Raw genomic sequence first — 22,416 nt, 5'->3', positions numbered from 1 at the left:
TGTGATCCCTGGTCAGGGAACTAGATCCCACATGTCACAACGAAAGACTCCAAGTGCTGCAACTAAGAGTCAGCACAGCCAAATAAGTATTAAAAAAAAAAAGTTTTCTGACACCGCCATCCTTCCCAACCCAGGCCTCAGATGTATAAGCTCTCATTATCCGTTTCGAACTCCTAACCTATGACCTCCATCGTTCCCAACTCCAGCCACTCTGGATATCCTATCTCCAACTGCATGCATATATCATGTCACTGAGTCATTTCCTTTAACAAGAACTTGCAGTTCTGTATCAACCGCCCTAATAACTTCAAACTCTTCCCCAGTCTTAACGATCCTCTGCTCTTTCCCAAAGCAGCCCAATGCTCTTTCACACTGATCTCCAGCAAAAGCACACACATCACTCAGCCGCAGAGGTCACCAGCATTCCCCTCTCATGCCTTTGTCCCCGCTGTCCCTGCAACTAGAACAACTTCCCAGCATGCACCATCCGTCACGTCTACCCCTCCTCTCAAGGTGCAAATCAAGTTTTCCTTCTCTAGTGAAGCTCGTGCTGACCACTCAAATCCCAAGTCAACTCTCATTCCCCTCAACACGGACTCAGCCCAGAGCTGACCCCTCCATCCCAAGCTGTCAGTCGGATACTGTCATGTGTGACTCTCTACTTGCTTCCTGTGGGTTGGAACTAAATTTCCATAAGGATAATTTTAGACACATAGGGCCACCTGATGGGAAGGGCCGACTCACTGGAAAAGACTCTGACACTGGGAAAGATGGAGGCAGGAGCAAAATGGGGCAACAGAGGATAAGATGATTGGATGGCATCACTGACTCAATGGACATGAGTTCGAGCACACTCTGGGAGATAGTGAAGGACAAGGAAGCCTGGGGTGCTGTAGTTCATGGGGTTGCATAGAATCAGACATGACTTAGCAACTGAAAACAATAAGAAGATATACAGAGAGCTGCCAAAACAGGAGTGTTCCCTTGCACCCATCACCCAGCTTCTCTTTAAGTCAACATCTCACATAACCAAAGAACAATGATCAAAACTAGAAAATTAACCTTGGTCTATAACCCCATGGACAGAGGAGCCTGGTGGACTACAGTCCATGGGGCTGCAGAGAGACCCAACTGGGCAGTGGAGCACACACACAGTACTTCTAACTGAACTAGAGAATGTATGAGGATGCCACCAGTTTTTCCACCAACACCTTCTCTCTGCTTCAGGATCCAGTCTCAGGTTTCACCCTACATTTAGCTGCTGGGGCTCTCTTCCAATCCGTGGCCATTCCTCAGTCCTTCCAGATCTTTAAAGACTCCTGACACTTTTGAAAAGTAGGTGTTTGATACATCAATTGAGTCATTTATTCATTCATTAAACAAATTATGTTTAGGGCCTTGGCTTAGCTGCTAGAGGGACAGCAAATAAAACAGTTCCTTTTTTCAAGATGTTTATAGCCTAGTTAACAGAAATTCATGTGAATGTCTATACATCTCTGAAAAAAGTATTTGGAGAATACAAGTATCGCCCACTTCTCAAAAGTTCACTTCATGATACTTCCTTTTTATGAAAGGCCTATATTAGCACCTATTTTTGCTAGTGGAAAGAAATCCGAAGAGGATTTTGGCTTTCACGAAAACAGGTGAAAAGTGAACACAGTTGCAACACTGGTTTTGCAGCAGCGATTAACACCCCCAGCAAAAGAGCGGCACTGCCAAGCTCCTTCCTGGGAACCACCGTCAGCACCTTAGCATCCCAACCCCAGAGATCTGAACTGCATCTGTGAGCATCTGTGCTTCCCCTCCATTTATTTTGTGCAGCCGTTAGCAAGATGTGTCCTAAGGTAATAGCTTCTTCACTTTAAAGCCATTTCAGCTTACATAAGATTTTTCACAAGCATTCTCACTTTCGGATAGTGGGGGAAACCTGTATAGTGATGGGTCAAATGGTAAGACTGTAAATTTTACCTGGAGAAGAAAACGTAGGGTGCCAGGTAGGCAGGAAAGACTTGTGTTTTGTTTTCCCTTTTACTCCACTGCTTACTCTATAAAAATAGCAGGTATGTGAAACAAATAGAGACAAATACCATCACACAGTTACCAGATACACTCTGCCTCTGCATCTCTAAACTAATTCCTAAAATCAAACCTCAAGGACACACTGTTTAGGAAGATCTAATGTAGTAAACATAGACTCTTTACAGTGACTCTGTGCTTTACTAAAATAATTGCAAACAGTTAAGGCGAAAAAAAAAAAAATTGAGAAACCATTTGTCTTAATCCAGTTTTCAAATCCAATTTCATAGTTTTTATTCCTTCACAGGGAATAATGAAGAGCAAATAAGAAGCATCATCAATCAAAGACAGTCTTCCTAAGTTTCTTTACTTAATTCAATCTTCTTGTACTGCTTCTAGTGCATTTTCCAAACAAAGCTGTTATTTTCTATATGTGATAGTTCAGTCCTGCAAACATTCTCAGGAATAATAAACAAACAACCGGGGCACATTTTCTGCCACAAATTGCACTCTGCAACATTCTTTATCCAAATCATTTTGAATTCCAAGCAAGCAGACATGTTTGTATTGCAAGACCTGCACACAATAGGGAATGCCTATTTTTAGACCCCTGCTGCTGCTAAGTCACTTCAGTCGTGTCCGACTCTGTGTGACCCCATAGACGGAAGCCCACCAGGCTCCCCCTTCCCTGGGATTCTCCAGGCAAGAACACTGGAGTGGGCCGCCATTTCCTTCTCCAATGTGTGAAAGTGAAAAGGGAAAGTGAAGTCGCTCAGTCGTGTCCGACCCTTAGCGACCCCACGGACTGCAGCCTACCAGGCTCCTTCATCCATGGGATTTTCTAGGCAAGAGTACTGGAGTGGCTTGCCATTGCCTTCTCCGTTTAGACCCCTATTGAGACTTAAATCTGTTAATATTTAACTCCTACTACTGTTCTAAAGGATGAATAAGCAAACTCTCCTGCACACACAATGTTGTATCAAGCACTTTAATTCTAATAGTAATGGCTGCTAAAAGGAATTCTACTTTCACTATTTGGTATCATCCTTTCTAATTAACGTCAATGTGTCTTTTCCACAGAAGGGTGTATAGGGCAGATGCACCTATGTGTCGTGTCTGTGGATATCCACACAAATGCACACATGTACATGAGTGCAATATACAAATACACTCATATGCATACAGGCTGGTCCCTATGGTAATATTCATTTATAAATAGAGTTTGTTCCACAACCCCAACTTGCATGGGAATATACACAAACAGCATCTAATCCAGTTGATTTTCTTTCATTAACTTTTGTAGCAGATTAAGATAAAATGCTTTAAAAGAGCCAAGTAGACACTTCATGGAGTCTGTGATTAAGAGACACAGAAGCTAATGAGACAGATGGGCTGCTGCATAAAGGGAATTTCAGGATGCCAGCCCACAATGTGGAGAAATTTACTGCACTTCACCTTTCCCATGGCAAAGTCTTCATCACTTAGCACCCTACTTATTTAACTCTTGTCCCTCTCACAGACCCCCTCCTACTTCTGCCCAAACCTCCTGAAATGAGGATTATTAAATAAAACAAGACAACATTTTTTTTTAATCTGTTATTATTCAAAGTTTACTCAGAAGCAGTATTTACTATAAAATCATGTGGTTTCTAGCTCAACAGAGAGTGGACAACTCTGTTAACAGAGCTAGCTGGAAATTTTTTAGAAAAATACTGTAAACATAGAATTTCTGGGCCAGGAAAATGAGGAGCTGAAAAAAAATTCACATATATTTTTAAATTATTCACAATAGATTTTTCTTCCAAGTGGTTGGTCCTTTAAGTTTTTCTTGCACACCCAGGGGATTTCTCTCCCTATCAGCTTCTCCATAAGAATGCCACATATTCACAAAATAACATATACAGAGGGCCTTACAACTCACCATACAGTTTTTAAGCATTCCCACACTTGATCACATCATACCTGTTAAATATAATTATCTCTGTTTCATAGATTTAAAAAAAAACCTCAGATTTTTATGTGCTTCTAAGTGAAACTGCATACTTTAAAATTTTCCCTATACATATATACATATATATATATATATATATATATATATATATAAAAAGTTCTCTCTTCTCTGGTTAAATTAAAATGCCCTGGTGTTTTTAGTATCTGCTTCCTTTATTCCCTGAAATCTCCCTCTTGAGAGATCTGATGTCCTATGAACTGATGATCTGATTATTTCAACGCTGACAAGTCTTTCCTCTGGGCTTTAAAAAAATTGTTTTGCGCACATTGTTGAACGCTTTTCAATTTTATCAATTTTACTATGACTTCCACGATCTAATTCTAACGTTTATCACGACGGTAACTTGCACTCCTAGAAAAATCTGAAGAAGCTGACATTTTCATCCAACTGCATTCTTCTAGCAGGCCCATTTCCTGAATCTTCTTCCCAGTCACTGTACTGTAAAGATCTCTGAATTACATAGAAGGGCTGTCCTTTCTTTTTTTTTGGAGGGGGAGGGGGCTGTCTTTTCTGATCTGCAAGATCATTTTGCCTGAGCCATTTAAAAGGTGCTTTAATATAACAACTGTTCAGCATGGTACATTCTGGTGTCATAAATACTGCACCATGATATTATCCTATGCAGGGGGCAAAAGGAGGAGGTGGCTGTAAAAGACAGATCTATTTAAGTGCCAACACAGCCTAATAATTAGACCACTGGGAACAGAGAGAGAAAAATCACAAGATTATAGCCCAGTGGCCTAGCAGACAAGCCCCCTCTCCGGCGGGTGTAGATTATTGAGTGTGGCCACCATTGAGGTTCTGGACCTGAAGTCTATCCTTTCTAACCCACAGAGATAATCCACCTTCGGGGCATCCCATCCTCCCTTCCTGTTGCCCAACTCCACTTTCCCCGGCTCTTTTAATTGGATTATTTTGGAATCTGCTATTTCTGTCTCCCTCCTTTCCCCAAACTGTCATATAAGTGCTGCAGCTCGACTGTTACACAGCTGCCAAATTTCACTCCAGAGATGGCTGTATTTCAGTGGCAAGCGAAGTGCTCGTCCTGTGCCATCTGAACACCCGTTTAAGAGGTTCGGCATCTGGAAGGGGTTGCCTTGATGCAGGAAAGCAGTGATTTGTTTGGCTTTATTTTGTATCATCATCGCCACACTGGAGGAGCAGGTCATTCTTTAGCTTCACGTGAACATGAAGGAGGAAAAAACCAGAAAACACTCAACACACACACAACAAACGCACGGAGAGAACAGAAACGGTGACTGGGGCTTTTCACAGGTTCTTTTCTACGGGGACTTCAAAGCCTTAAAACATCAAGGATGTCAGCTGACGATCTTTTTCAGAAGTGGAAGAAGCCTCAGAGAGTAGCCCACTCACAAAACAGATATTTCATAGAAAACTTGGAGGCACAAAGTGAGTACTTTGTTCAAAGCTCCCCTGATCCCCAGACCCAGGGCGTTCCACGTGAACTTGAGTTCAGCCATAGATGCACTCAGAGGCCACATCTCTGCCAGGTGAACCAAACACACCCCCAGCTTATAAAGCATACGATATCAGCACTCAGTTGCTTGTTTTGTTTGGTTATATTTATTTATTTTAGCTACTCAAGAAAAATCTCTACCAGGAAAAAAAAAAGCAAGAGTGTGAAATAGTAGGGAGAAACAACAGAGTAGAATTAGCAGTAGCAGATGCTTTAACCAGGCGCCAGGACAGAAAATGTTCTAAACGTTTATACGCATATAATCCTCACAGTGACCTGGTGTCCTCACTTTAAAGAAAAGAAAAATGAGCAAGAAGAAAGAGTACTCCCAAAGAGAAAACAGGAGGCAGAGTAAATTGGCAAGTCCTAGAAACAACCTTTCCAAATTTTATTCAGACAGTAAAAATCTAAAAAAAAAAAATCACTGATGTAGTTCTCATTTAATCTAAAGAGATAATCATAATCCTTCTTGATACCACTTGGCCTCTAGAGGCATGAGTCTTCCACTTCTTGCTAACTCAAGAAAGTACATTATTCCCAAGAATGTCTGTATATTGCCTATTTCTAAATCTTATAATGATAATGGTTCTTTTAACAATCAATGAACAATCAATGGCTCGGTATTTGAACCTTGGTGAAATGAAGGCACTCATGAGTTTTGAGGGGGTCCTGAGTTAGCAGGGGAAGGGGTCTAACTGATTTTCATGTTCCCTTCCATCTCTAAAGGCTTCCCTTGTGGCTCAGCTGGTAAAGAATCCGCCTGCACTGAGGGAGACCTGGGTTCGATCCCTGGGTTGGGAAGATCCCCCGGAGAAGGGAAAGGTTACCCACTCCAGTATTCTGGCCTGGAGAATTCCACAGACTGCATAGCCCAAGGGGTCGCAAAGAGTCGGACACGACTGAGAGACTCTCACTTTCATCTTTCACTTTCCACCTCTACATGCTCTAACACCAAAGGCTATAGTAGGTAATAGTCTAGAATTTAGAGAACATATTTAAATGCTTCATCTCATTTGATAAACTCTAAGAGGAAAAAAGAGAGTAATTCAAAAAGTACCACGGAATACTGACGCTTTGATATTTTTACGTTAGTCATCACTCACACTTTGGATAGTAGTTTTCCAACACTGAGAGTAGTGTTAGTGTATTAGAAGGAAAGACATTTCTGCAGCATTCTACTTTAGCATCCCAGCATGGAAAGCAAAAAAAAAAAAAAAAAAGTAGGCTTTGGTATCAAACATTTTCTCATGGGCTTCACTGTCATATGACAAAATATTCTACCTCATTTCAGGAAAAGTAAAAGAGCTATGTGAATGCTTGCACTCTGACACAGTAAATTATATTATTTATGAGACTCTTCAAAGAATAAAATGCTTTATGCAGAAGTCTGGTAAATTATTTTAGATACTCGAATACACTCCAAAATAGTTTTGAAAAGCTATGCCTACATATAAAACACTATGTACCCTGGACTCTTTGTCTCTATGATTTTCATTTTGCCATGAAAAATATCATTAAATGTCTCAAAGTAATTTTTTGTTGTTTAGTTGCTAAGTTGTGTCCAACCCTTTGTGACCGTTGTCTGGCTCCTCTGTCCATGGGATTTCCCAGGTAAGAATATTGGAGCGGGTTCCTTCTCCAGGGAATCTTCTCAACCCAGGGATCAAACTGGCATCTCCTGCACTGGCAGGGGGATTCTTTACCACTGAATCATTAGGAAAGGCTGTCTCAAAAATAACACCTTTCCCCAAACTGGCTATGAGTTATGGAGACTACTTTCAAAATGGAAGAAACTAGTATAGAGAAAGGAAGAACATATTTATCCTAAAAGATAATTTAGGAGAAGATCTCTATTTTAAAGGTTTAATAAATATCCATAGGGTTTTCTTAACCATGGAAATGGGTATTGCAAATGCCAGTGTGTGTGCTGGGGGTCTGGGTGGGTTGGGTTAGGGAATGGGATGGACAACTAAACTAAATGAACTGGGCTTGTCAAAGACAGGAAAAGTATTTGAGTCAAATATATGGTTGAAGTTTGATCACCAGAATAAGGTGACCAAGAAGGAAGAATACAGAGAAAAAGCGTCCCTCAATGATAGTAAATCCAAAGCCAAAAATGTCGCCTTTACCAAACCCATGTTGAAGGTCAAAGGAGATAAACTAAATCTGAGTGGGTTTTATTATTTAAGACACCACTAAAAGCATCCAGGAATGGAGGGAGGAAGGGAAGAAGAACCACAGTCCCACGAACAAGCTGAGGGGAAGGGTACCGAACACCCATAGAGGCCAAGAGGTGAAAACCAGAGACTTTTGATCCAGAACTTAAACCTGTGTAAAGTCAACTAAAATTAATGGCTCTTGCCCACAGAAGGGAAAATTAATTGTATCATTCATCTCACTCTCTAAGGATGGTGGATAAGGTAAGGGTAGGGAAGTAATTAGTCAAAGTTAGAGTAAGGTCAACGTGTTCTGGGGACGACGCCACCTCAGTTCTTCCTTTGAGTGACAGTTGAAAAAAGAGAATACCACCCTCCACTGTGAGCCATCCACTCTTCTGTCTACCATGTTTATATAGTCATAGAGTAAAACGTATCCATTTCACCATTTATTAAAATACAGATTATTGACAGTGTGTACTACTTCTAAAGCAATGACAAACCTAAACAGTGTGTTGAAAAGGAGAGACATTACTCTGCAGACAAAGGTCCATATAATCAAGGCTATGGTATTCCCAGTGGTCACTTACAGTTGTAAGAGCTGGACTGTAAAGAAGGCAGAAACACATCAAAGAACTTGATGCCTTAGAACTGTGGTGCTGGAGAAGACTCCTGAAAGTCCCTTGACAGCGAGGAGATCAAACCAATCAATTTTAAGGGAGATAAACCCTGACTATTCACTGGAAGGACTGATGCTGAAGTTTCAGTATTTTGATCACCTGATATGAACAGATGACTCATTGGAAAAGTCCCTGATGCTGGGAAGGATTGAGGGCAGAAGGAGAAGAGGGCATCAGAGGATGAGATGGGTGGATGGCATCACCGATGCAATGAACATGAACTTGGGCAAACTCCGGGAGATGGTGAGGGTCAGGGAGGCCTGGTGTGCTGCAGTCCATGGGATCGCAAAGAGTCGGACGTGACTAGGTGACTAAACAACAACAACTATTTCTGTTACCTAAACAGAGAGACTATTTTGCCAACAAAAGTCCATCTAGTCAAAGCTATGGTTTTTCCAGTAGTCATGTATGGATGTGAGAGTTGGACTATAAAGAAAGCTGATCACTGAAGAATTCATGTTTTTGAACTGTGGTGTTGGAGAAGACTCTTGAGAGTCCCTTGGACTGCAAGGAGATCCAACCAGTCCATCCTAAAGGAAATCAGTCCTGAATATTCATTGGAAGGACTGATGCTGAAGCTTCAATATTTGGCCATCTGATGCGAAGACTGACTCATTTGAAAAGACCCTGATGCTGGGAAAGATTGAAGGCTGGAGGAGAAGGGGACGACAGAAGATGAGATGGTTGGATGGCGTCACCGACTCAATGGACATGAGTTTGAGCAGGCTCCGGGAGTTGGTGATGGACAGGGAGGCCTGGTGCGCTGCAGTCCATGGGGTCGCAAAGGGTCAGACAAGACTGAGCGACTGAACTGAACTGAAACTGAGAGATCAATGGCTGCAAGATCGTTACAGACCCTGACAACTGCGCCTGCAAGCCAGGTTCGACACTCGTCTTCTCTCTGCATTTCCCACTCTGGTCCTGCCGTCAACAGTCACAGCCTCACTGCTGGGCCCTGTCCTCTGGCTCTTTTTGCCTCTGCCTTCCAGAGCAACAGGTCTTTCTCCACTGGTTTCTCCAGTCTCTCATTTCAGATGCACTCTAAACCTTTTATTTTTTCAATTTTTAAAATTTGTTTCAAAGTTAAACCCAAGACACAGTGACGTCATAAGAAATCCATTAAGAAACATTTTTCTAGGGTGAACACCTGTTGCCCCAACAGAGTGTGCACCTGTGAATTCCTTTCATTTTACAATCACTGCAGCCTCACCACTATACCAACATCAACTAAACTATATGCGTGGTATTCCCAATGTTTGCAGTTATCCCCTAACTTCACTAACTGCAAAAGGTTTTCTGGCATAACCTGTCACTTGAATTCTTTGGCTACTTTTGAAGATGACGTCCAAAGAACTCTTAAATGATTCTCCTTTGGAAGAAGTTATTTCACTGGTATTAGCAACTAGCAACTGGTCCCAGCCTCTTTTTTGAATGGTCCAGATCATCTACCCTCTTCACCCAACCAGGTTCAGCTGCCATCAACAGTGTCTCCCTTAGAAATGTAAGCTCCATCAGGGCAGGCGCCGTGCCCACATTCTTCCATTCCATGTCTCCAGTGCTTAGAACTCTGCTAGTACCTGTGTGTGTGTGTGCATGCGTGTGCTCAGTCACGGCCAACTCTTTGTGGCCCACCAGGTTCCTCTGCGCATGGAGATTTCCAGGCAGGAACACTGGAGTGGGGTGCCATTTCCTCCTCCAGGGGATCCTCCCAACTCAGGGGATGGAACCTGCTTCTCTTGCCTCTCCTGCATTGGCAGGAGGGGTCTTTCCCACTAGCGCCATCACCCAGTAGCCCCCAAAGAGGTATTTAAATGAATACATGAGGGATGAATGACTACATGAGAGCAGGATTGAAAGACATCATCTCAAATTTCTTTCAGTTCAAAACTTGAGCTCTCGCTCTGCACTGGCAAAGTCTGAAGGCACCACCAAAAGCTCAATGGGACTCTGTGAATTGAGTTTTCAACAATGATTTGGCCTGGCCTCGCAGGGAAGTGTCTCACATGACTGCAAGAATGGTTTGGATATGGAGGCAACCCAAGCTCCTGTGAAACGTGGTTAAATATTCCCACTCTTCTGTCTCCCTAGAGAAATTCATCCATAAGCCCCTAATAATCAACGTGTCTGCATTTCTGCACAGCAGCCAGCAAGGCACAGCAAGAGCATCCTTTCTTCCTCTCTGTCTGAGTCCCTGTTGCTTCTGTAATTGGGGAGGAATTGAATGCTATCCAAATACCAAGCCTCCCATATGGCAGCTTTACCCCGTCCTTGCTGCCGAGATGCATGGCCGTGCTACCTCCGCTCGCTGGAGTCTGGCAGAACACAATGCACTCCTTTCCCGACCTATATTTGCTGACACATTTGCTATCCTCTCTCCCTTTATGAACTTATTAATTTTGTTGGGATAACATATGTACGTGCCTAAATACAAGTTTCGTTTTCTTAGGTGTCCTCCTCATAATCATTTGGAGGAGAATAATTTATGGCCCACTAAAGAGGAGTTCTTAAGCTAAACTGTCTTAATTAGGAATTCAGATGTTCCTCTCTTTACTGAAAAATACAGAGCTGTGCAAATGAGACTGGAAACCTGGGCCAAAACAAATGTACATACACAGGACTTGCAGAGTCTCCGGTGAAAAGCATTAGCTTTCCTGAAGCCAGACCAGTCACCGTGGGTTTTTCTCCTTAATGCCAAATCTCACTCTGCCTCTTTTTCCCTTCTATGTTTCAGCTTTGGGATGTGGCTCAGGGGCTGAGGGACTCGCACCTCCCCAGTTTTCTCTTGTGCGCTTATGAAGGATAAACTATATATTTCATAAGAAGTATGCATTTCCTAAGATCTTCTTCCTTCCTAAGAAGGTCTCTGATTCTACCTTCTCTTGCAATTTTTTTTTAATTGAAAGGAAGCTTATTTAATACCACTGAGGGAATAAGATGAGCCTAGCACGGCAGCTTGCGTATGTGGAGCTGAATGTCTGGGGATTTGGTGTAGCTCCAAGAGGCCAGAAAGTCGGCCTGACCCAAGGTCCTCGCTGTGTCTCAGGAGCAAGGCAGCCCAGGGAGCGGGAGAGGGGTTTGAGGCTCTGCTCTCACACAAGGGCTGCTCCAGGGACCCACTGGCCAGGTGTCGCAGCAGTTCTGAGACTTCAGAGCTTTGTGGGAAATGGCAGTCTGACGTGGAGACTTCAGTCAGCCGGTTTCTCCAGACCTAGGATTACTCCATGAATTCTAATTAAGACCATTCGGAAATATATTATACCTTTTCTGCATCCCAGAGGAGGATGAAACAAGAGAGGAAGAAGGAAAAAAAACAATTTTACATGAATGGGATTACGCTACGGTTACTGTCATACTTTGCTTTTTTTTTTTAATTCTGATCATGACCATTTTCTCATAACATTACTCTTTTGGAATAGGACTCAAATGATATCATGCTTCTTGATTCAGTCTTCTCAAATGTCAACTATTGGTTAAGTTTCAAGCATGCTACTATCTACAGAGGAAAGGTCCTTCAAAATGGTATGATTTACAAACAATGTGCTGCCTTACCCCTCCAAAAAATAACCCAACACGTGGAAAGACACCGGTTCTCATAATCAACTGGCAAATATTCTTCCTTTTTTTCAAAATTCTGGACACTGGCAAAATTTTATGGAAGTAGGTCTCTCCTACACTGCACCTCTGGAAATATAAACTGGTATGACTTTATTGGAAAGTAATTTGGCAATAAGTGTCAAGAGTCTTAAAACTTGAAAACGCTTAAATTCAGAAATTTACTGCTATGGAACTATCCCAAGGAAGCCATCAATAATGACAACTAACATAAAGCCATAAGAACATTCTTGGTAGCATAAAGGCCAAAACAAAGAGAAATAACTTAAATGTCCAACTAGAGGGGATCAATTAAATTACTTTAGGATATGTATTCAATGGTATACAATACAATCACTAAAATCATATTGTTGATAAATAACTTGCTATGAAAAGACGTGTATCACTGCACTGGGAAGAGGAACAGAAAGATTCTATAACAGCATATATTGCATTGCTCCCTTTGACCATCTGATGGGACATGGTCTCTGTAGCTGAATTTATAAACACAATTGCCAGTTATCCCCTTTCTTATTAATGCCTTGTCATCATCCTCGTCGATGATCTCAAAATAAGTAGAAGTTAATTTCTTTCCCATAAAAAAGCAAGAGTTCCATTTTTATAAAGAGATGGAAAGAATACACGGGTGGAGAACACATGAATCTACAGATGTATGTTTGTTTTGCATGTGTGTGTGTGAGTATACATGGGAGTAGGTGTGTAAACATCCCCATGACCAGCTTCGGTCTTTTACAATCAAATGAGAGCTATTTTTGGTTAAAGATGTCAGAGATATTTACCTGTACCATGTGCTTTCATCACAATGGAGAATCTTACACAGTTAGTTCCTTCCCATCAGATCTTCTCAGACAGATTTTGCTTGAGCAGAAGGGGAGGCAGTAGACAAAGTCAATGTGAAAAGCCTAGACCTGTAATTATAAAAACAACATTCCCACTGAGTTAGGCCGTTTTCTGCGGTCTTCATTCACATGAGCTGAATTCTCAGAAAAGAGAAACATATTTGCATAATCTCTCTCTCCCTCTCTCTTTCACACACACACACACACACACCACACACAGTTCTTAATTCAGAATGCCAAAAACTCAGCAAGCAGACCCATGGCAGGTCCTCATCTCTGAGGTTGAGAGGGTTCTGCTGAGGGACTGCTTCCCACCACATCTCCTGACCTTAGGAACAACACCATCAAAACACCCTTTTCCTTCCCCTCCTTCTTTGCCTATTGATCTCAAGACTTCAGAGAAACGAGAAATAATTCTTCTGCAGAAAATGTCATAAACATTACTGAATCTGATGCTCTCTGAGATTTTTTTTCTAACCACAGAGGTAGGCAAGTTCAATACATGTATTTACATAGCAGCCTGACTTTCACTTTGGAAACTGAACAGTGCCTCTCTGTTGATGACTCAAGTGAAGCCTGGAATCAGTGATTGTCAAAGTCATCATGGACATTTATTGAACACTGACTATATTCCTGGCACCCCACTCCACCACACCCTGTGAGGTAGTGAAAAATCATTATTACCTGTTACAAGAAAACTGGGCATTTGTGTGGCTGCTGCTGCTGCTGCTAAGTCACTTCAGTCGTGTCCGACTCTGTGTGACCCCATAGACGGAAGCCCACCAGGCTCCCCCATCCCTGGGATTCTCCAGGCAAGAACACTGGAGTGGGCCGCCATTTCCTTCTCCAATGTGTGAAAGTGAAAAGTGAAAGTGAAGTCGCTCAGTCGTGTCCGACCCTTAGCGACCCCACGGACTGCAGCCTACCAGGCTCCTCCATCCATGGGATTTACTAGGCAAGAGTACTGGAGTGGCTTGCCATTGCTAACAGATGTTAAAGGCAGTATTTTAAGCCACTATCTTTCACACAAGCCATGCTCATAATTTCAGTGCTATAGATTTCTCCAAAACTGATCCATCAACACTCTTGTACTTACTATAAACATGTCAACTATTAATTCAACATCACCTTATTTTTCCCCAGAGTTGATATGTCACCTAAGTTTTAGCATTACTAACTCTTTTTGGATTGGATTGTCCTTTGATTTTAGTTTCCAAGCAAAATCAAAATCAACATGTTCCTATTTCCATCAGGAGTAAATTCATAGTTATTTCAATAAATTTAAAATGTCAATCAATCCCAAATCCAGATGCCAAAACACTAAGGAAAAACCTAAACTCTAAGTCCTACCCAAATGACTAAATTTTATTAGAAAGAAGGCAGATAATAAAATCAAGAGCTATATGTGAATTCCTCATTTAAAATATGGAAGTAAAGACAGGAATTTCTATACATTATGCCTATGGAATAAAAATAAAACATTTAAACATTTTAACCTGTGTACAAATTCTACCTACTATAGGTCTTACTATAGGTCTTGGAGAAGGCAATGGCAACCCACTCCAGTACTCTTGCCTGGAGACTCCCATGGACAGAGGAGCCTGGTAGGCTGCAGTCCATGGGGTTGCTAAGAGTCAGACTCGACTGAGCGACTTCACTCTCACTTTTCACTTTCCTGCATTGGAGAAGGAAATGGCAACCCACGCCAGTGTTCTTGCCTGGAGAATCCCAGGGACAGGGGGAGCCTGGTGGGCTGCCGTCTATGGGGTCGCACAGAGTCGGACATGACTGAAGCGACTTAGCAGCAGCATAGGTCTTACAATGACTGTGCACAAAATAGAGATGAGCGTATCAAGAAACCAACATAGTTATTTACGAGTCACATATTAATTTCCCTTTCGTACCTATGAATGTTTGCAGTTACTTGCTTGTGCTGTTCTGGTTGTGCCCCTGTGCCTTTGCGCATGCCCTGCCCTCTGATTATCATACCTTTCCCCTCTTGAAAATGCCTACTCATTCTTCAAGGCCAACTTCCAATCTCAATCCTTTTTGATGACTTATTCGTTCTTCCCTGACATTTTCTGGAGATCCAAGCAGAGCGGATTCTGCCCTCTTCTGTGTTTCCTTAGCAATGGTACCAGCGGAACCTTAACATCTTTCTTTTTCAAATTATACCCCATATCCAACCAACCAGTCATTGAATCTGCCACCCTCCCCTTCTCCCCTGACCACCACCTCTGCTCCAGGCTGCCCACCATCACGATTCATCTGGACTATTCCACTGGCCTCCCAAGTGGTCTCCTTGCTCCTACCCCGCCACCCTATAGCCCATCCTCAGAGCCTGCCTAAAGCAAGGCAATGGCTTTCTACTGAGCTTGGATTCTGACCACGGCCCCCAGTGCCCAAGGCGGTTCAGCCGTTGCATTATTTTCTAGCCTGCATGGAGCTCTCCTGGCTTACTTTTAATTCCTGGGAAGCACCTTGCTCTCCTAGACCTCAGGGTCCTTGAGACCCGAGGCACTGCAGCACACCAGGCTCCTCTGTCCTCCACTATCTCCCAGAATTTGCTCAGATTCATGTCCATTGAGTCGGCGATGCCCTCTAACCATCTCATCCTCTGCCGCCCCCTTCTCCTTTTACCTTCAGTCTTTCCCAGCATCAGGGATCAGTACCAGGAGCCCTTACTACATACTTTACAGAATCACTCTCTCCTTGGTTATACTGATCACATTTGTAATTTTACTTTTTTAATTAATTAAATTTTTAAAATTAATTAATTTAATTAAAGTTAATTTTTACTAATTTAGTAAGTTGTTAAATTCACTGATGAATGGTTGTTTCCCTCACCAATTAGTAAGTTCCAGGAAGGCACAACTGTATAAGTTCTTGCCCATGCTTTTATCCTATTTCAACACAATGGTGCGTACATTATAGGCATTTACTAAAAATTTGCTGACTCCTCTGTCCTCCACTGTCTCCCAGGGTTTGCTCCAATTCATGCCCAATAACATCTTGTACCAACTCCTGTTAAAGCAATTATCATATTTTCTTGTACTTGTCTCTGAGGCAAGTTCATCCCTCCCAGGACACTGCTGAGTCCCTTAAAGGCAAGAGGGGGTAGGTACTGCCTCGTTCCACTCTCCCCATGAGTTTAGCACAGCAGCCTGGCACATAGATATTCAATAAATAAGTATCTGTTGAATGAACAAAAGAAAATGTGTGTGTATGTGTGTGTGTTCAGTAATGTCTGACTCTTTGCAACCCTATGGACTATAGTCTGCCAGGCTCCTCTGTCCATGAGATTCTCTAAGCAAGAATACTGGAGTAGGTTGCCATGCCGTCCTCCAGGGGATCTTCCCGACCCAGCCTCTTATGTCTCCTGCATTGGCAGGCGGGTTCTTTACCACTAGGGCCACCTGGAAGCTCCATATATATATACATATATGTGCATATATATATACATATATATGAAATAGGTGTGAAGCTGCAGACTTGTGTATTTTAAATACACTATTGACATAGTATATTTAAAGTATTATTATATGTTATGATGCATAATGGTTACAAATTCATCTGTAAAATGGGCATAAAGACACTCAAATAGTAGTTGGGAAAAAATATGTGTAACTAAAAATTTTATATATATATATAAAATATGTGTAAAGCTCCAGAGTTATACATTTAAAATATTATCACACATTTTATCTATATATAGAGAGAGAAGGAAATGGCAACTCACTCCAGTAATCTTGCTTGGAAAATCCCATGGACAGAGGAACCTGGCAACCTGGCAGGCTACATTCCATACAGTCGGACATGACTGAAGTGACTAAGCAGCAGCAGCATGTATTACATACATATAAGTAAAATATTTGGCACTGAGTTCAGAATACTGGAAGCACTATATGGACATTATCATTAGGGCAACCAAGTTGAATTTACAATTCATGCTTCAAATTTAACAGTTTTACTTGCTAAAAATTTTCCCTATTAAAACATTAATTAGCATTAGCATCTCCATAAGGCCATAGAGACATTATCAGAGAGGCCCTCAGTTAACTAAGGATAAAGGAGACTTTTATTGTCTGCAGCTGAAGGGCCAGCATTGTTTCAGTAATCTGCAATGTATGTGCAGAGGTACAGACATTCCAACAGAAAAGAAATATGTCTGTCCAAAAGTTATCTATAAAATCTAAATGACAGAAACAACAAATATTATCACTCAAGTACTATAAATATTTAGCTGAAATAATTAGAAACACTTACTGTGAATTATTTCTTTTGCTAAAAAAACAAGAAAGTGATACATATTCATCTATTTCTTTTAATTACTAAACAGACTTTATAAATATTATGTATTTGTCTAATGAATACACCATAAATGTTCCTGCTATTCTGGTTTAGAATTGTTAAAATTTAACAGATTATGCAAAGAAGGGAAAAGAAGCAAGAAAATTTTGCAACTGTTTTCTTTGGGGGCGGAAATAACATAAGAATGAACTATTTACAAATGCTACCAGTATACAGCTGAGTGGAATGTACTGGTAATAGTTTATTCTACAAAGCAAACTTATAATTTAGTCTTATATTGCTCTTTCTCTTGCATACTGGCTGAATTTAAATAATAAATACTATTTTATATATACTGTGTGCTACTGCAATATAAAGTACTATCATTGTATTTTGAGATTTCTATTCTCAATTCATTTTTATCTCCGTGATAAATAATAAAACTCAAAGCAAGTCAGATTTCTAATTGGGGCTTACCCATCTTCTGAGAAGTAATAGGAGTTACAGACAGGAAATGTTATAAAAATGCGAACTTCCTTTTTTATTGAAATACAGTGGATTTACAATGTTGTGTTACTTTCAGCTGTATAACAAAGTGATTCATTTACACACGTACACATACATATCTTTTTCATCATTGGTTAGTACACAATTATGACTATAGTTCCCATTGCTATACAGTAGATCTTTATTATCTATTTTATATATAGGAGTATGTATCTGTTAACCCCAAACTCTAAGTTATGTAAATTTATCTAAACACTAAACTACCTACATTTACTTAAATGCTAAGTTCCCAATTGTTGTTACCAATAGGATTTTAAACTGAGTTATAATTCTACTCATTGGCTATAACTATCAACCAGTTTAATATGATGCAAATCTAGTGTACCTTGCAACATAATTAAGATGAAAAAGTAGGACAGACAAATTTAGCAAAAAAAAAAGTCTTAAATCTACTTAGATAATTTTTCTCTGAATTTCTGAATAATTTCATTATTGTGATGCTTGTGTTAGTGTCATAAAATCTAGTGAAATCTTAGGAATTTACAAGGCAAAATTTCTTATTACTCATGCTGGTCCTTTAACTGGGAATGCTCTTCTTATTCATTCAAATGTTACTCTTCCTTTAAGATTCAGCTCAGATGTCACCTCCTTGGTAACACGCTTCCACATATACTGTATTTGTCCTACCATGTAATGAATGATCTGTGTCCCTCTCTAGACTCTGAGATGCTTAGAGTCACACTGATCAGGTCTCGAATTTTTCATAACAACCTGCACAGTCCCCTGCACATAAAAATTCTCAGAAAAGACTGGTTCGATGCATCAGTGAACACACACATCCCGATACTCTTAAGACTATGGTGAAAATGTCCCTAAATTGTGATCTGAAGTTAGAGGTTAAAATAAAAAGAAAAAAAATTCACTTTTAGTGAAATAAAACTCTTAAGCACTTTCACTTCCAGATGCATCAGCATCACATAAAAGATGTTGGAACTATTTTAGAAAATAGACATTCTGCACAATTTCCCGTCTGAGAATCGGTCTGAAAAATACCAAGCTACACAGGGGGCCTCTGGGTGTTCTCAGGACAAACGTTCAGCTGGGTATTGATTCCACACACTCTAATGGAAATCCAGAGGAAGATTCAACATCCACCACGCCTGCACGTCACGCACTACTCTATGCAGCCGCTGGAGAGTAAGGCGGGGGTGGGGGGGGGTGTAGAGAGGTTCCCTGGAGACGTCTGTCCTCCCCTCCCAAGACCAGCCAGCACTTCGGCGATGATGCATCCAGGCAGGGGAGAACTTAGGCGCTCCGAAAAGCACCACACCCGGCCTGATGGACATTTTCCACTTTCATGGTCATTCTTACTCCCTAGTAGATCAATTTCTCACATATCCCCTTTTAATTTTTCAAGACTTTGCCTTTGCAAATATCTGCCTGGCTGCATTACCTAAGACATCATCATACACATGCCAAGTCCCACCTCACTCAAGGCTAGTTCTGCTCTGAAAAGCACAGTGGGCAGCAAAAGAACAAGTTCCTCCTAACAAGGATCCAAGCTGATCGTCCATATTCGGAACAATTCGTCACCGTTGGGACAATAACTAAGGATTTTCCAGGAGGTCACACCAAACCTCCCTTAATGGGTTCTCTTTTCTCCATGGCCCAAGATTTTCTAGGCATTACACAGGAAGAGGAGCAGAAGGCTTCTGTCAACCTCATCTTATATCCTCAGCCAGCCAAAACGACCCCAGGGATTTCCCTGTCGGACCACATCTTTTAAGCACCCCGTGTAATGTCAAAACACTGTGGATGATGAAAAGGGACTATAATATGAAATGGGTAAAATATGGGAGCAACAGAGAGATTTCTGACTTATGTTATCACCTTAAAAAATTTGTATTTTCCAAAGGTAGTAATGTGCAACAGGATGATTGAAGTTCACACTGCTGCTGCTGCTAAGTCGCTTCAGTCGTGTCCCACTCTGTGCGACCCCATAGATGGCAGCCCACCAGGCTCCCCCGTCCCTGGGATTCTCCAGGCAAGAACCCTGGAGTGGGTTGCCATTTCCTTCAATGCCTGCAACTGAAAAGTGAAAGTGAAGTCTCTCAGTCGTGTCCAACTCTTAGCGACCCCATGGACTGCAGCCTACCAGGCTCCTCTGTCCATGGGATTTTCCAGCCAAGAGTACTGGAGTGGGCTGCCATTGCCTGTATGACATAGATGAAGCTTGAGAGTAAATCCCCAGGGTTCTTATCACTAGGTAAAAAAATTTTTTTTCCTCTTTTTCATTTTTGTGTCTATATGAGATGATGATTGTTAACTAAACACTGTGGTAATCATTCCATGATACACGTACAGTCAAACCTTTATGCTATACACCCTAAACATACACACTGCTGAAAGTCAACTATATCTCAAAAAGATGGAAAATAATGTTTAATCCCCCCTATTTTTTGTATTATGCAAACTGTGGAACCCACCTGGTTAGGGAACTGGATCCCACATGCTTCAACTAAAGATCTCTCATGCCACAAAGAAGATCCTGAGTACACCAACTAAGACCAGCAAAGTGAGAAAACTAATTTTTACTTTCTTTTTTCGTGCTTTACAATGTTGTGTCAGTTTCTGCTGTATGTCAGGATGACTCAGATACAGGTATACCTATGGCCCCTCCCTCTTGAACCTCCCTCCCATCTCCCATCCCATTCCAACCCTCTAGTTTGTCACACTGCACCAATCTGAACTTCCTGAGAGATAAAGCAAATTCCTATTAGCTATCTATTTTACAGACGGTAACGTGAGTTTCCACGCCACTCTCTCCATTCACCCCACCCCATCCTTCCCCCACTGCATCCACAAGTCTGTTGCCTATGTCTGCCTCTCCACTGCTGCCCTGAAGATAGGTTCATTGGCACCATCGTTCTAGATTTCATACATATGTGCTAATATGCGATACTTGTTTTTCTCTTTCTGACTTACTTCACTGTGTATAACAAGCTCTAGGTTCATCCACCCACTAGAACTGATTCAAATACATTTCTTTGTATGACTGAGTAATATTCCACTGTGTATACAGATGCTATAGCTTCTTTATTCATTCATCTGTTAATGGATGTCTAGGTTGTTTCCATGCCCTGCTGCTGCTGCTGCTAAGTCACTTTAGTCGTGTCCGACTCTGTGTGACCCCATAGACGGAAGCCCACTAGGCTCCCCCGTCCCTGGGATTCTCCAGGCAAGAACACTGGAGTGGGTTGCCATTTCCTTCTCCAATGTGTGAAAGTGAAAGTGAAGTCGCTCAGTCGTGTCTGACTCTTAGCGACCCCACGGACTGCAGCCTACCAGGCTCCTCCGTCCATGGGATTTTCTAGGCAATAGTACTGGAGTGGCTTGCCATTGCCTTCTCCGTTCCATGCCCTAGCTATTGTAAATAGTGCTGCACTGAATATTGGGGCACATGCGTATTTTTCAATTATAGTTTCCTCACGGTACAAGCCCAGTAGTGGGATTGTTGGGTCATATGATAATCTTGGGCTTCCCTGGTGGCTCAGAATGTAAAGAATCCACCTGCAATGCAGGAGGCCTGGGTTTGATCCCTGAGTTGGGAAGATCCCCCAGAGAAGAGGATGACTACTCACTCCAGTATTCTTGCCTAGAGAATTCCAAGGACAGAAGAGCCTGTCAGGCTACAGTCCATGGGGTTGCAAAGAATCAGACACAATTGAGTGACTAACTCTTTCCCTTTCACTTCAAGGTAGCTTTATTTATAGCTTTTTAAGGAATCTCCATAGTGTTCTCCACAGTAGTCGTATCAATTTACATTCCCACCAACAATGCAAGAGGAATCCCTTTTCTCCACACTCTCTCCAGCATTTATTGCTTGTAGATTTTTTGATGATAGCCATTTCTGACCAGTGTGAGGTGATACCTCATTGTACTTTTGATTTGCAGTTCTCTAATAATGAGCGATGCTGAGCATCTTTTCATGTGTTTATTAGCCATCTGTATGTTTTCTATGGAGAAATGTCTGTTTAGGTCTTTTGCCCACTTTTTGATTGGGTTGTTTATTTTTCTGCTATTGAGCTGCATGAGCTGCTTGTATACTTTGGAGAAAAGACAACCCTCAGAATGGGAGAAAATAATAGCAAGTGAAACAACTGACAAAATAAATATTTTTTTAAATAGCCATTAAAACCTCATGAGCTTTTATGTTAGAATAGCAATTTTTTTTTAAATCCCTGTAATTAGGTTTTGCCAGACTTAGGCTTAGAGGAAAAGGCTTCTTCCCTCTCCCAAAGACCAAGGCCAAAGCTGGAGTCTACTGAACTCCAAGTCTGAGGTCCTGATCATCCAGTTCTAATCTTTCCCCCACGTGTATCTACAGACCTGCTGGGTCTGAGGGTAGACTTAGCAAATAGAGGGCAAGAGGAGGGGCAAAAAGTATAATGAACAGAACCTCTTTCTGGCACAATGGCAACAATGGCAGGACAGCACTACAGCAGACCCAGAAATTAATTGGAAGGGTAACTAGTCTACCTTCCTTGACTAACAGGAACAGAGACCAGGGCAATGGTCAGTGAAACCTAGCCAGCTTCGGCCAATATTGCTGCCAACTGTTTCAAGTTTCTTCGCCATGGCCTTTTATTATTGGCAGTAACCACTCTCTGAATTTTAAGTCATCTTGACCATTTTTTCGCATCCCTTCTCCATCCTGGTCTCTTTCTTACTGGTCAATCCCAACAAGGGCTTCCCAGGTGGAACCACTGGTAAAGAACCTGCCTGCCAGTGCAGGAGACTTAAGAGAGGCGGGTTGCATCCCTGGGTT

At 41.6% G+C, this 22,416-nt stretch overlaps 1 protein-coding gene across 9 annotated transcripts in view; it reads right to left on the bottom strand.

Moving 5' to 3' along the window:
- The window catches only part of ATXN1 (ataxin 1), a 412,658-nt gene that overhangs the window by 233,766 nt on the left and 156,476 nt on the right, over window positions 1-22,416 (bottom strand). For all 9 annotated transcript variants that reach the window (XM_088831365.1, XM_088831363.1, XM_088831364.1 and 6 more), the window contains one exon: window positions 12,732-12,860. The gene's annotated coding sequence lies outside the window, so the exon portion shown is untranslated. The remainder of the gene's footprint in view (window positions 1-12,731; window positions 12,861-22,416) is intronic.

This window comes from Moschus berezovskii, chromosome 23, assembly GCF_049115385.1.
Source record: "Moschus berezovskii isolate FMDL1 chromosome 23, NW_MosBer_1.0, whole genome shotgun sequence".
Lineage (NCBI taxonomy): Eukaryota > Metazoa > Chordata > Mammalia > Artiodactyla > Moschidae > Moschus > Moschus berezovskii.
Note: the sequence above shows the minus strand (reverse complement) of the source record. Positions and strands in the feature narration are given on the sequence as shown.